Here is a 15658-nt window from a genome sequence, read left to right on the forward strand (position 1 = left end):
ACCATCCCCACGGCGTCTATAGAAGCGTATGGTGTACATTAAAATTGCGATCTCACCACCTTTTCCCTCAGGTGTCCTCATCACCATCAGACATACAGTGTCTCCTACTCGCCTCGTCTGAATGTAAGCTCCATGAGGATGGGGAGTGTCTGTTTTGGTCACTGCTCCATTCCCAGTGCCTAGCTGGTGGCCTGGAATACTCGGAGTTCAATAAGTATTTGTAGAAGGAAAGAAAAGGCACGCCCACCAACAGCTGCAGGCAGTAGGAGTGCTGTGGCAGGGACTTAGCAGTCCGGCAGGGAAGTGACTGCCTGTGGGGAGGGAGCTGCGCAGGAGGCCATTTACCATATTTATTCATAACATCCATTTACCGAGTGCCCGCTAGGTACCTGATCCTGCCGACACATTTTGCACGTGTTTTTTACTTTATCGAATTCTCAGAATTTCTTTTTAAGGTAGATACTGTTATATTCATTTTATAGATGAGGAAGCTGAGACGCAGAAAGGCTAAGTGACTTGCCTAAGATCACACAGTCCTGGCAGAACTCAGCCTTGGTTTGATGTATTCAAACCTGTTGACACAGTTAATTTTTATAAGTTGCCAAACTGATAATAATTGCTGGGAAGCAAAATCTCAACAGATTGAGAAAATGCTCTCTCTGGAGAATGGCAGTTTTACAGCTTATTTTATACATTAGAATAAAAGGAGGAAATGTAAAGAGAATTACATGAAATCCATGGGTGGTAGATTAGGGGGGTGGAGAAAGCAAAGAGGGGAACTTCTTGGATTGGCTAAAAAGGCAGAACAGAGAGCCGCCTACTTCTTTTACATTGGCGGGTCTGCGATAGTTAATACACATTCTGGGCACATAGAGATGGTTTCCACTGTGGGGAAGAGATACAGGGTTGTGCCCTGAGGGGTCTGGAAAAGATGATCGCTCTACATTTCAGAGGTGTTATCTTAGATGCAAAAAGAAAATGGACAGGCTCACTTAAGTAAAGGTTGACCTTTGTCAAGGAAGCTACAGGCCTAGGTCATACCTCCCCCCTCCCCCCACAGGGGCTTTTAGTTAGGAATGTTGGTGTTCAGACTGTTTGATGTGAATACTTTGGTCTCTAAGTTTATAAGGCCGCCAAGCAGGCCTCCCCTGAGCGTGTCAGGTTTAGCATGTGGCCCCTTTTTCATTAACCTTCAAACTCTTAGTGACTACACAGAAATGTACTCAATCTGGTTTTTAGTAGCAAAAAATATTAGCATCACTACTTTCTGATTTCACATTCATTTACACTAAAATAGCCACAACACAGAACCTGGAGGTTGTGTCTTCACTGGGGCCCCTTTGGGGACTTCTCCAACTCAAGCTGTGACAGACTGGGCATTGCACACAGACCCTGTGCTCCCAGAGCCGCACTGAGCTGTTCTCCACTTGAATGACCAAGCCCCAGCATAGTTCCAGTGGCCAGCGCAGGCCTCGCAGGCCAGGCAGAGAAAGGTGTTTGGGAGCCTCTGGTTTGGGTTGGGCTACAAGGTAGGGCTGCAGTGACGTCAGTGGAAACCGGGCTGAGTTTGTGAGTGTTTGCCTGGTTTCCAACACGCTTTGGCAGCTCCTGTGCTGGCAGCCACGCCAGGCCCAGAACAATGGGGAGGAGCCGCCCTCCCGGCTAGGGTGAGCCTGCCGCTGCCTTCCAGGGCCGCTCACCTGCCTGCGCAGCTGGTGACAAACACCTCTCTGTGCCCGAGTGATGCCAGCGTGCGCCTCCGCCATGGCCAAGAAACTGCCAGAGGCCCAGGAGGCAACTAAACTGCAGGAAAGGGTTGACTTCCACACCTCCCCAGGCAGGCCTCATGACCAGGCAGGGGCGCACCGTTTATCACTGAGCTCCGTTCCCTCCCAAGCCTGGGCTCTCAGGCTTCCTGGGCAAAGCTCTGTGCCCCTGCACTTGAGATCCTGAAGGCTGAGCTGAGCCTCTTCTGTGAAATGGGGTGATCCGACTCACCTTGTGCCCTACGACATGGAAGTGCTTCCAAAACTAGAGGTGGAATAATGTGATCACAGCATTAGAGCAGGGATAGCAAAGCCGGCTCCTGGTGGGGCGGCTGGCCACGTGCAGGCAGTGTGTCCAGCACTCTTGCCATCTCCCCGAACGCCCCCTCCACCCTGAGGAGATACCAGAATGAATTACCCCACTTCACAAGCCACGAGGTCTGTGTGGCCTCACCTCCCATCCCTGAAGCAGTCCCCTGGTTGGACTGAGTGCTGGCTGTGTTGGGGTCCCTAGCCTGTCACGCAGCACTGGCACAGAGGGGGGAAGGGAGACGCATGCAAACATCATCAGAGGCTGTGCTTTCTGCAAAGAGCGTTTCTTGAGATTGTTCGATTAAAAAGTGAGCCAAACTGGACAGTTAGCACTCGTACAGGTGTTTAGGTTCACAAGGCCCTCTGCATACTCATGATCTCATTTCATCATGACACCACTCAGAGCCAGTTAGTAGTAGGATGCCGCTCAGAGTGGTCTTGCTCAAGGTCACATTGTGAGCGGTGGGACCAGTCATGAAACTGCTGGCTCTTGTACCGTTACGTTTCCATGGAGTCTGGGTTTGGCAGAAGTGACCTGGAGCCTCTTGGGTTACCATAAGGAAGGGAAGGAACGGGGTTGTGCTGGGTCCAGGGAGGTGGTTATAAATGGGGACACAGACACCCAGACAGGCCGAGTGACTTTCCCAGGAGCACGCGGCAGCCAGAGCCCAGGTCAGCCCAACACGGAGGGCTGTGCTCCGCCTTGGAGTCATTTATTTTCCTTGAAGATTCCAACCCCACTCCTCAGTTTTTTGCTAGTTTGGCAGTTGTTAATGGGCAGTAATGAGTTTGTTTACTTTTGCTCTCTTGATATTTATTCAACTAATTGCATCCCCAGAGACATCCCCCCCAGCATTCCAGCCATCTGAGACCTGGGGAAGAACTCAATTCCAATCAAAGCCCTGCTCCTCCGTTTCTTCCTATGACCAACAAAGAAAAGCAAATCCAGCTATTTTCCTTGGCTTCGATATGAAAATAAAAACGATTCTTGAAATGGCTTTTCCACATTGTATTGTGAGGAGTTTCCATTATGCACGGGTTTCCCTCCCCGCAAGTGTGACTGGGCCACGTGACGGCCTCTGCGCACTGGGAGCTGGCCTCCGCGGCTCCGTCCTACGCAGCCTCCGGTGCACGTCCCTGCGTGCCTGCTGCGGTGGGCCACACGTTGCGTGCCCACGTCCCTCTAGTACCGCAGCACAGGTGAGGGGCCACTTTGTGGGAAGAGTTGTTTTCATAAGGCAGAGCTGTGGCAGAAGCTGCTTGCCTGGGGCATTCTGGTGAGTTCTCACCCCAAAGGTCAGGAATGAGAAAAGTTCAAGTACTAAAAATAGTAGTATACAGCCAATTATCACCCCAGTGCTTTATATACAGGGATGGGCAAAAGTAGGTTCACAGTTGTTCGTAGGGAAAAAGACACTCAGGTTATGATTATTACAGTAGCTTTATTAACTCTGTTCCATGTCCTAACAACTGTAAACCTACCTTTGCCACCCGGACCCTATCCCAGTCTTCCCCACAGCCTGGGAGGGGGGCCTGCTAGTTCAGGGTGCGTGCATGTGGCCCACCTTGTGCTTTAGGCAACTCCAGGGAGCGCAACTCACATTCGTCATCTTTGTAGTTTTGTATATTTATATTACAGCAATCTCCTAATTCCCACAAAAATGCTTTAAAGACTAACAGCAGGTGAGTAAACTATTGAGATTCAAAGACCATGAGTCATTTTGCCCAGTCACCCAGCAAAGTGTTACTAAATGGCAGCGTGGGTAACAGAACTCCCAAGTATACCATGCTGAACGCATAGCAGCAGAAGTGCTGAAGTTACAGGCCACTCAAAGGGATTGTTCTCTGACCCCTCCCTAAGCAGGGGGAGAACAGGACTTCTGCTGACCCCCTAGAAACCTCTGAATTAACTCCCGCTCTCAGGATGGAGTCAGCACTAGTCTGAGGGGCTCACAGAACCCGCCCCTCCCTCCGCAGCCCTCCCTACCCCATCGTCCTATGATCACAGCTGAAGGGCAGGTATTATGTGTCCAGGCCATCCAGGCTGAGGCACTGCAGGAGGCCTGGGAGTAGGGCCTCTGCCAGGGCTCTGAGGGAATCTGGAACTGCCACCTGGCCCCGAGTGGGCAGCCAGGAACCTGAGCTGTGTCTGAGTGAGTCTGACAGACCTGGGCACCAGTCAAGATTGCTAAGCCAACATCAGGACAGATAAGAGAAAAATCAGAGCTTCCAAGTTGACAGTTTTTCCTACTAAAGCTGGTTGAGACGTATGGTAAGCCAGCAGGTCCCCAAACCAATGGGTAATCTAGGATGTGAGAGGGATCCAGACAAAGGAAAATTCCAAAAGATAAGGCCGGAGAGGGCCCTGCTGACCAATAGTGTAGATAACAGCAGTCACTTGTTTGTTGTAAACGTCCTGTGTGCCTAGCTGTACTCTGTCTCGTTGGCGCTTACCACCCTAGGAACGGGGCCATGCGTCCTGGCTGGCCCGGCTGAGGTGTGCTGTGTGATGTAATTATCTAAGAGCACCGCATTACTCTCAAAAGCGCCCTGATTCGGTAACAGATTGTATGATCTCCTCACCTGGAGAAAGGCATTGTTATCTGCATTTTGCAGCACAGGAAACCCAGGTCCAGAAAGTCCAGGTCACTTGCCTGAGGTCACTTGGAGTAAACATCAGACCTGGGGTTCAGCTGTGGAGGGCGAGGTCCGTGCCCTCACTTTGATCAAGATGGTCCCCCAACCAGTGTGTCTGCTTGTTTAATGGCCGGGATGCAGATCACGTCTTTGTCACTGTTGACTGAGTAAGTGGCGATGGCTTTAGGTTAGCACAAGGGTGGTTTTGTTAGATATTAGAAAGAGCTTCCTGATCATTTGAGTGTTGAGACCCCAGCATGGGCATCTAGGATGAGCAGTGGCACCCTCACCTTAGGAAACCTGGAGGAGGGGCTGGGCTTCACTGTCCTGGTTCACCGCTAGCCTGGAGGCCAGGGAGGGAGCAGCCAGCTCTCCGCTGCCATCCCCTCACAGCCTGGCTCCCCTGAATCATTCCCACCAGCAGCCCATGTGGGCACCCAGGGAGTCTGGAGCCAGTCCCCAGATCTGGCCAGCTCAGCTCTCATCAGACCTTCGACAAATCGTGTGTCCATCACCCGGCCTTCCATTGCCCAGCCCTGTAGCTTTCTCAGCCATTGTGTGTAGCTTCAGCCTGGGCCCAGCCCTGTCACAGGTGATGGGAACATAGGCGTGATCCAGAGAAGCCAGTAGTGCGGGGTCAGGCAGATCTGCCTGGAAGAGGGGCTCTGGGGGTGGAATCGGCCTGATGCCCCGGGCTCTGGGCTCCTGCCCCTGGGGAGTCGCTGGCTCCAGAGAAGGTCTGAGTTCATGGCGGAGGCGGTTGTGGTCACACTGTGAGATCATAGGGTAAGAGGCGATGTGGTTAGGCAGTGGGGAGTTGGTTGCCTTTGCCAGGGGGACAAGGATGCTGCTGAGACTTTTCATGGTACATTACTTGGGAACCATTTTGAGATTCCCCCGAAGCCATCGCATGGAGCCCTCTGCCAGGAGCCTCGGCCAGCAGAGCAGAGGCGGCGAGTCTGCAGAAGCCATTTCGGAGCCCGGCTTCTGAGTTGGCCGCTACATTTCCGGCAGGGCCTGGTGTGCTCTGGAGTCCTGGAGCTGGGGGAGCCTCCGAGGAGAGGGGGAGGCCTGGGACTGGCTGGGCAGTGCTGCCCCCCATGGCTTCTCAGGAAACCGGACCCCGCCTGGAGCTGCTCTTCTGGGCCGGCTGAGTGTTGGCACCAGGGCTGCCTCCGCCTGTTGGCATGGGCTTACCCTTTGAGCCCTGGGACAAGCACTTTGGGTGCCTACCTCACTGACCCCAGCAGCTCTGTGAGGCAGCGGCTAGGCTTGTCCCCATTTCACAGTTGAGGAAACAGAGGTAATGGATGGAGCCACTTGCCTGGGGCCACAGAGCTACCAAGTGGTCAAGGTGGGCTCGGGACCGCGTTTGCTTCCTCCAGAGCCGGGTTTCTTATCCACAGCCCCGCTGGCCTCCCGCCTGTGGGAGGACACACTCTAAAACTTAACTCTGGGCTTGTCAGTGTCCTACTTAAGAAGACAGAGCCGGTGTGGTCATGGCTCCCTGCTCCGCACACGCCGTTCTTTTTGCCCCAGCACTTCCCGGTGTTCCGCCTGCTGCCCTCCTTTCTAAGTGGACTCATGAGTCCACTGCTCTGTGAGCCATCCACTCGCAGTGAGGGCCCGCCCTCCTCCAGCCCCAGGAGCAGCTGTGGCTCCTCCATCGCAGCACCCAGGACACAGCTGCACTCATCTGGGTGGCTACTCAGCAAGGTCAGGACGATTCCCCCTCTGACGACCCAATAGCCAGGATGGCACCTGGGTTACTAAATAGGAATTCAAGGATTTTCTTCATGGAGCATATTTCCTGAGGATTTCCCCTGTGCCAGCCACTGCGCTGGGGGCTGGAGAAAGAGCCAGAACAAGGAAGGCCCCTGCCTCCATGGGCCACGTAGCAGGGGAGACAGAGCGCAGGCATCTGCAATGCAGTGATCAGGCCCTGGGAGGGCAGCTCAGGCTGTGGTGGCAGTTCATGCAGCCAGGTGGCGGTTGGGGGAGCACGGGGTGGGAGAGGAGGCACCCCAAAAGAGACTTGACCTGGACACCCAGAGGGGAATGGTGTGGCACCCGGGCTGGCGAGGCTTGTTTGCCTGGGTCTGAGGCTTGCTTCATTCACTCACTCACTCACTCACTCACTCATTCATTCACTTACTCCACAGATACCTTTCTCTCTTGGCCCCGGGTCGGTATTGAGTCGGGATTGGAGGCTCAGTAATGACTGAGAGATACAGTCTTTCCTTCAAGGAGGTTGGAGTGGGACCACCTCGAGCAGGAGTTGGGGCATTCCTGGAGCTGGGTGGGTCCTCAGGCATCTCTTGGAGAGAAGAACCGAGTTTATTCTGGTCTTTTCCGAGGCGATCTTGGGCCTGCCTTTCTAGAGGGACTAGGCAGCAGGGGAAGGCCGAGATTCTGGGGCTGCTGGCCCCATACAGGCTGGCTTCACCAGAGAATGGACCTAACACAATAGCACGATTGTAAGAGGCCTGCCTGCCCCTTTCCTCCCCCCCCCCACACACACACGTGAACATTTCTATGATCAGAATGTCTTGCAATGATCTATACATGTAATGGAACATTGTATTGTTTTACAATGTTTACAATTTTATAATGTTTTACAACATTACAATGTGATGTTTACAATGCCCCCCCTCCAAAGTTGTTATTAAATCAGTCATATAGCTTACAGTCAGAGGGAGGGAATTACGGTTCTGTCATAGAAACTACGGTCAAAATGAGGTTCTGATGTGACCTATCACCATCAACTCCAAGCTGCGAGTGGCTGAATAACCCTTCTATTTGGGGTGTTTTATATAAATTCACAGAAAAGAAATGCTATTCAATGAATTGATTGAATAGCATTTGAGATTTCCAGTGTGCTTGTCCAGAATAGCAGTGGGCTGGGGTAGAATGAGCCCAGATCTGGGTTGGAATCCCTGCTTTTGGGCCCACTAGTGGAGAAACCTGAGGAGAGGTGCTGCACCCTCTGAGCCTCAGTTTCCTCTTCTGTAAAGTGGGGACAGCACCGCCCAACTTGCAGGCCCCTCTCAGCGCCACATGCTTTCCCTTTACAAGTCTCCTGCTGTTGTGTTGTGGATTGTAGCTTCACCTTCCACTGGCTCCCACTGGGCTGGGATGCAAGAAACAGAGTCCCTCTGGCATCCGAGTGCTATTAATCGAGACCATTTCAGAGGAAATGAGTATGATTAAGAGAGGCCAGAACTGCCCTAGCCGGTTTGGCTCAGTGAACGGAGCATTGGCCTGTGGACTGAAGGGTTCTGGGTTCGATTCCAGTCAAGGGCATGTACCTCGATTGCAGGCTCAATTCCAGGCCCTGGTTGGGGTGCGTGTGGGAGGCAACCAATTGATGTGTCTCACATTGATGTTTCTCTCTCTGTGCCTCTCCCTTCCACTCTCCCTAAAAAAAAAATCAATGGAAAAATGTCCTCGGGAGTGGATTTTAAAAAAAGAAGAGAGAGAGAGAGCGCAGAGCTGAGTGTACCTGCCTTGGGCGGGGCTGCTGTCTGTTACGTTTGTTCTAATGTAGCTACCAGAGCCTCTCCCTGATGGCTGCTGAGGAATTGCTCAGGTGTGGCCCAGGGTGGACCTGAGGCCTGCGCTCCGCTTCAGCAGCCCTGGAGTCTCCAGGCAGGAGTGCAGGAAACAGGGCTCTGCCCACGGAGCTGGTGCCGAGCCAAGGTGCTGATGCGGGGCAGCGGCGCCGAGCATCAGGTGCGGGGTCTCTGAAGTCAGACAGCCTGGCTCGGCATCCAGGTCTGGCTCCCTGACTCGCTCCCACAGGCACGTGTGGCTGTGCGGAGGCTCGTCTTTGATAGGGTGGCAGTAATGCCTGTTCTGTCTCAGAGGTAGGCTTCTATGACAAGCAAGTGATGCATCCGAATCCGGGAAGCACATGGTTTTCAGATGGGATGATGCAGCATTTTATAGGACAGCAATCAAAACAGATGTGGCTGCTGGGGCCAGGGGCAGGGAGGAACCCAGTGACAGGGTCCGGAAAAGAGAAGTTCAGATGCCTTTAACAGGGCTCTGGAGGAGGGGAGAAGTATGGACTTTGGAGCCAGACTGAGCAGGGATCAATGTGTGATCTTGGGCAAGTTACTTAACCTCTCTGAGCCTTAGTTTTCTCATCTGTAAAATGGGATACTAAAACTGGAACCTACCTCTGAGGCTTCTGGTGAGGATGCAACAAGATAATGCCTGTGCCTTTCTTAGCCCAGTGGGTACTTAAGAAATCATTGTGGATGGAGGAGCGGCTTAGTTCTGCCCAGGAGCTTGTGGTGATACCGTGCAGCCCGCCCTGTGCTCCTGGCTGTGTGCTTCACACATTTTTATTTGTTCCACCACGACTGCCTTTATTGAGTAATGATTAATCCTATTTTTGTTAGCCAGCCCCGTGAAGTCGGTCAGAGCCTCTGCTTGGCCTGGGCTGCCCAGAGAGCCCAGTGAGCCACCTTGGCTCCAGGCTGGAGCTTTCGCAGCCCAGAGGCCTAGTGCCAGAAAAACAGACATTTAATGTCAGCTTCTCAAAGCGCTTCCAGGACTTCAGGAGCCCACCAAGACCCCTGGGCCAAAGGAGAGAAGCTACTGTCTCAGGCTGAGGTACACCGGTATTGGCTGGTGTCCGATCCACCGACTTGGCCACCATGTGGCAGACCTGGTGATAGGGGTAGGGTTTGAGGTAGGGGTCTGTGCCTCTCCTCCTGCAGCCCCAGGACAGGCTTGGCGCTGGTCCTCCTGCAGCATGGAGCGCTCTCACTTTCCTCGCCCACTATGGTTGTGGCGGGGAGACCAGCAGACAGGCAGGCAGCCTATGTGGGTGGAGGATGCTCGTACTGCAGGGTTGGTCAGATACACTGAGTTCGTTTTGTCATTGCGTCTGCACCCTTCCTTAGTGTGGACTTCTAGGACCCAGAGAGCTGCAGGTCGCCTCAGACATAATGCAACCCTCGGGCTCCTGGGAAGACCCCCAGGGTGGGGAGCCTTGTGGGTTTTCTGACACACTAGCAGGATGTGACGGGACAGAGAGAGAATGTGAGCCTCTGCTCTTTCCTCTCTGCGATTCTGACTGTTATGGTTCATAATAATCAGTGACTAACATTTTCTGAGGGTTTGCCGCACACCAAGCATTGTGCTAAGGCCTTCCCGGGCATGCTAGACAGCAGGGAATGTGGTTAGAGTGCTGGGTTCAAGTCCTGGGGCTGGCACTTAAGAGCCTGTGGCCTTGGCATATCACTTACCCTCTCTGCCTCAATTTCCTATCCGTAAAATGGGGATGCACTTAGGCTATAAGGTGGCTGTGAGGATTCCCCAAGTTGGCAAGTGCCTGAATCAGGGTAAGTGCAATAGAAGTAGCAGCTGTTACTAAGAGGTGGGCACCGTTGTCATCCCATTTTACAGAAAAGGGAACTGAGGCTTGGAGAGCTCTGTGTTCTGCCAGTCAATTGGCTCTTATGTGGAAGAGCTAGGATTTGAATCTCGCTCGCAAGCACAGCCTCACTCTGCCTCAGTTTGGAGGAGTCCGTGTGGGGGCGTGGGGCCAGCTTCGGAAGTGGCATTCTCAGCTTCCCCCGAGCCCCGCTGAAAGGGGATCCTTTTCCAAGTAACCGAACTGGCCCCGGGAGCTCTCGTAATCCCACAGCAGAGGCACTAGCTGACCCGTGACATACTTATCACAGAAGCACAAGGGAGGGATCGGGAAGAATTTGTTTCGAAATGTTAGCTAACGCTGAGTGCTTTCAAGGGACTCGGAATGTGGAGCCTGCTGTCCCCCTGCTGGGGCCGGTCACCCCCTTTCCCAGCCGCGTCCAGCCGGTGGGAGACCGGGTACCTGGGCGCCGTCCAGTGTGAGGAGGGACCAGGCATCCTCGGGAATGCAGAGGAAGCCAGGGCAGCGCTTCGCCCTGTCACAGTGGCACAGACTCTGGCTGGCACGTCCCTCCTGATGCTGGAGCCCTTTGCCCCTCTGCTCCCGGCCGAGGGTGTGGGCACCGCTGCTCAGCTCCAGGGAATTCCTGAGCGAGGCTCCCGGCTCCCACAGGACAGTGTTAGCGTTTGCTTTTGCTTTTGCCTGGGTGCCAGCCCCAGCCAGGCGGAGGAACCCAAACTTCCAAACGGCTTCCCGAATGCTCAGCTGCCCCTGCTGTCTGCTGGCCCCTCGGGCACACACCTACGCATGGCACACACTCCGGCACACACCCCGGCTCCGAGCGGCTCAGGAGCCACTGCCATCACCCAGAGGGCCTTTGTCTGAGGAGGAGAGAGGTTCTTGGTAAAGCCTCGGAGCCCCAGCCCATGACCTCACCCCAGAACACCACCCTCTGCCCAAGCACCCACAGGTCCTGCCCCGGCACATGTCTGTTTGGCTCCACGTGAAAGCAGGGGTGACCCCTCTGGACCCAGCTGCACACATCTCCAGCTGGGGGTCAGGGGTCTTGAGCCCCGAGACACAGGACCAGCTGCTGCCTCTCGCCCCCTCTTCCCCGTGCCACCTAACCGGCCCTTACCTCTTCCCTCCTGCGTGGTTCTGGGGCAGCTCCTCACATGCTTCCCCTCGGCCGTCAGCGAGGCAGCCTGTCCATGGCCTCCAGGAGGGTCCTCACGCCGCAGGCTGGCCTGGCCACCGAGCAGCCCTGCCTCACTGGCCTCTGCTGGCTCCGCTCCGCCCGCACAGCCCTGCACAGCGGCTCGGCCGGCCGGGCGGGGCGGCCAGGGATCCTGCGGGGCTGCTCACAACCTGCTTTCGCTTGTGGCGGGGGCCGGCGGCCACCTCAGGGCCATGCTCTGCAGGTCCAGCCCAGGAGGCACAGCGCAGGGCTCGGTCGTCCTCAGGCTCAGGCCGTCGGCTGCAGCCTCATTTGAACTCCCAACTCCTTTGTGGAGCCTTTACATGCCGCCGGAGGAAACTGTGAGCACAGCCTGACCCTGGTTGGCTGCAGGCACTTCTCTCCACCCACCAATGCAAGAGGATCCCCCAGGCCCCAGAAAGGCTCAGGGCCTCCCCTCGGCCCCAGACAGAGGCGGGCGCCCGGTGATGTCACACTAGCTCCGGCCCCAGCTGGCCCGGCCCCTCCCCCAGCCTGCTTTGGCGGCTTCAGCAGCCCCCTCCTTCCTTGGCACAGGCAGCCTGGCCCGGCTCTGCTCCCTGGCCCGCCCGCTCCCCAAACCCCAGGCAGCTCCTGGTTTGCTCTGCCGAGCAGACAGCTTCCCCTCCAGCTCAGGTAACGGGCTGAGAGCTGCTCCAGCTGTGCAGGCAACAGTGGGCACTGTGCAGGGAGCGGGTGCTCCCCGGCAGCCCCTGTCCCCAGGGGGGCAGCAGGGCAGCCCTGCCGATGGCCTTCCTGGACTTCAGTCCCCTCTTGGAACCCTGGGGAAGGGAGCCAAGGCTGGCTGCACAGCAGCCAGTAGCATCTGAGCCGGGAAAGTTAGCGGGAGGGAGGCAGGAGCCTAGGACCATGGGAACCCCACAGCTGGGGTGAGGCAGCGCTGGAGAAGCGCTGTCACTGCCCACCTGAGTGGCCTCGGTGTAGTCACCTCTCTGGGCGCCCCATTCGTGCATCAGCAAATGAGCGAAAACTAGTAATCCACCTCCACGGGCTGCGGGGAGGGTTCTGTGAGGTCCCTCGGGAAAGGGCTTGGCACAGGGCAAGGACGCCCTAGTGGACTGAACTCAGACTCTGGCATCAGGTGGGTTACTGTGACCCCCCCCAATCAGGCTTTTCAAGGAAGAAATAATGGGGGGGCCATCGAGTCCTCAGCACAGTCGTCATCAAGGTGCAGCTTGTGATGCTTATGGAGTCGGAGCAAGAAAGGAGACGGCACTGGGCCCACAAGTGAGCGGCTCTCCAGGAGGGGGATGGGCAGGGAGGGAAGGGGCTCCCGGGCACAGTGCGCCCCTCTGCCTGGACAACAGCCCTGCAAGATGCCCATGGTGACTCTTCCGTACTTTAAAAAAATTAGTGATGAAGATGGTGATAGTGCTGATGTTTGGGTACAAATTGGGAGAGAAATTTTAATGGCGTTCTCCCCACTCCTAAGCACATTGTTCCTGGTCCCTGGGCAAACAGGTCCATCATGGCCCTCCCCTCAGGGCCCAACTTCCGACCCTGCAGGGAGCAGATGTTTCTTCCTGCCTCAGCCTCCTTCGCATGCTGGGCAGTCTCCTTTTTCCCTTCGTCGGTCCATCCCTCTTGAGGAGCTGGGTCTTTGCAAAAGGACCCAGTATGTTAGAGGCCACAGCAGGCGTCCTCACACTACGGCCCGCGGGCCACATGCGGGTGTTTTTTTACTTCAAAATAAGATATGTGCAGTGTGCATAGGAATTTGTTCATAGTTTTTTTTAAAACTATAGTCCGGCCCTCCAACGGTCTGAGGGACAGTGAACTGGCCCCCTGTTTACAAAGTTTGAGGACCCCTGGGCCACAGCATCAGCCAGACAGCTGGATTGGGGGTGAAGATGCCCATCCATCCTGTGGATCCCCAGAAGGCCTGGAGGGGCCCGGTGGGGCGGTGGTCAAGCCACTGGTGGGAGGGCCGTGGCAGGCCAGGGGCTCGAGGTCAGCAGGAGCACAGGGCACCCAGTGGACTTGGTTTTGAGCTACAGCCTTGACAGCTGGAGGCTGGCGTATAACCTTCTTTCCCCCTTCCTCCTCCTCTCTCCTCTCCAGGACGTCTGTCTCTCTTCTCCAGGGTGTGGAACCTGTTCTGAGCCAACACCAGGAAGCGAAAGTCCCTGTCCTCATAGAGCTCACAGTCAGGAGGGGAGACAGACAGACTGACTGGGCTACATGAGAAGTGCGGGGCGCTAAGGGTGTATCTAAGCCAGAGGCCTGGTTAAGCCTGGCGTGGCAGTCAGGCAGGCTCCCTTAGAAAGAGGTGCTTCAGCTGAAACCTGGACACTGGTGAGGATTAGCAGGGGGTGAGGTTGGCGAGAGGATGGTGGTCTGGGCAAGGCAATAGTGTGTAAAGACCGTGTGGTAGATTGCTTTTTCAGAGAGAGAGAGAGAGAGAGCCCCAGTGATATCTCCTGGTCCACATGAGACCTTGGAGGGGCAGGGCTCTGCCCTCTCCCCTTGAATCGGGAGGTTCCTGACTTGCTTGTAACCAATAGAATGCAATGGAAGTGACACTCCTGGACTCAAGGCTGGGGGAGAACAGGCAGTGCAGCTTCTGCCTTGTTCACTGGGACACTGTTTTGGAGCCCCGAGCCAGGCTGGAGCCTGAGAAGCCCAGCTGCCCGGGAGCAGGCATGCAGAGGCCTCCATAGCATGGGTCCAGCCAGCACCCACCCCGGACATGTGAGGAAAGATGCCTCCCAGTGATTCAGCGCCTGCCCATCAAGTCACCCTAGCTAGAGAGTCTTCCTGCTGAGGCCCCAGACATCAGCAAAGATAAGGCATTCCACTGTTCCATGTCTGAAGTCCTGACCAAAGAATCCCCGACGATAAGGAAACGGTAGCTTTAGGCTGCTACGTTTGGGTGGTAGCTTGTTACACAGCAGCGTAGCTGGAGCAGACCCTGAGGCAGGAGCAGCGCAGGGAGTTCTTTCGAGGAGCTGAAAAGTGCCTTTGGCTGAGGAGAGAAGGAGAGCAGGTCAGAGCACGAGGCCTCGGGAGAGAGGTGGGGCTTTATCCCAGGGATGCTCGGAAGCCACTGAAAGGCCTTAAGCATGGCAGTGTTCCGACTTGCTGTTACTTTTAAAAGCCCCAGTGATTGTTGCGTGCAGCCTGGATTGATGGGAGTGTCAGACAAGTCCTCCAGAGCTGGGGAGATGGTTGCAGCCACGCTGGTAAGAGAAGCAGTTGGACTCACCAGGTCGGGGAGGAGGGGGAATTCCCTGGACATTCGCTCCCTCTGGAACAGATGCAGCCTAAGTCCCTGGAAAACAAACTTGCTTTCACAAGTCAACATTCCTAGGATCTCATCAAGGCGGGAGGAGCACCAGGGTGACTGGCTCTGTCCGTCTGTGCATGGCCCCTGCCCCTTTGGCGCCTTGGGCAGCTGAGTGTGCTGCTGGGGAGCCTGAGCCGAGGAGTCAAATTCCAGCCCAATCTGAGCCTCCCTTTGCTCACCTGTAAAATGGAGATGATACAAGGATTTACCACATAGGACTGTTGTGAAAATTAAATAAGATGTGACACATTAAGTGTAACACACAATGGCTAGTACATGGTAAGTGCTCAGTAAAATGTTGGCTATAGTAATTTTTATTGCCTCCTTGGCTATGGGTTCCCTGAGCACTGGGGGCGTAGCCATGTAGAGCTCTCCTTTTGTCCAGCCCAGTGCAGTGGGATGAACACATGAACGGCTGACTGGGGGAGGGTGAATAGCTGTGGCTTAGAGTCTAACAGACCTGGGCTCAAATCCCAACTCTGTGACTAACCTGGCAACTTTCTGATTCTCTTTCAAACTGTGTTTCTTCATTTAAAAAAAGGAATGATAATACTCCTCAGGGGTGGTGTGAGGATTAAGATAATGCACCTGAAGCACTTAGCACAATGCCTGGCATTCAGCATTCAGTTGCTCAGGAAACATGTGCTGCTGCTGCTCCGAGCTCCTCCCACGCTTACCCAGAACCTCTTCGCCAGGTTTCTACCTTGATGGTTCCTGGATCTTGGATTCCCCTGACCGCCTCTAGGAGCACTATTCCCACATTTCCGCCAGCCTATTGGACCAAAGCGTCATGTGACTAAAGCATTTAAGGAGGAGAAAAGCTTCACTTTTCTTATTAGAGTTTTTATCAGGATGAAAAAATATGCATTGTTTACATGGTGGCACAATACAAAGAATCTTAATTATGTCTCACAGTTTGTATAAATGATTTCATGTATTTTCACCTTCCTGACAGCCATAATTCTTTTTTCTGTTGGGAATGCTGAGATGTTGAACTGAGGCACTGTGCGTGTGGTGGGAGTGTGTCGGGGGAG

The 15658-nt window shown here is 54.9% G+C and overlaps 2 protein-coding genes across 5 annotated transcripts in view; one reads left to right on the plus strand and one right to left on the minus strand.

Annotated features, from left to right (window-relative positions):
• ANGPTL2 (angiopoietin like 2) overlaps positions 1-11676 on the minus strand; it is a 33431-nt gene extending 21755 nt beyond the window's left edge. The window contains exon 1 of the mRNA XM_008155317.3: positions 11240-11676. The gene's annotated coding sequence lies outside the window, so the exon portion shown is untranslated. The remainder of the gene's footprint in view (positions 1-11239) is intronic.
• The window catches only part of RALGPS1 (Ral GEF with PH domain and SH3 binding motif 1), a 222463-nt gene that overhangs the window by 142351 nt on the left and 64454 nt on the right, over positions 1-15658 (plus strand). The window lies entirely within an intron of this gene.

The sequence above is a fragment of the Eptesicus fuscus genome, chromosome 15 (assembly GCF_027574615.1).
Source record: "Eptesicus fuscus isolate TK198812 chromosome 15, DD_ASM_mEF_20220401, whole genome shotgun sequence".
Lineage (NCBI taxonomy): Eukaryota > Metazoa > Chordata > Mammalia > Chiroptera > Vespertilionidae > Eptesicus > Eptesicus fuscus.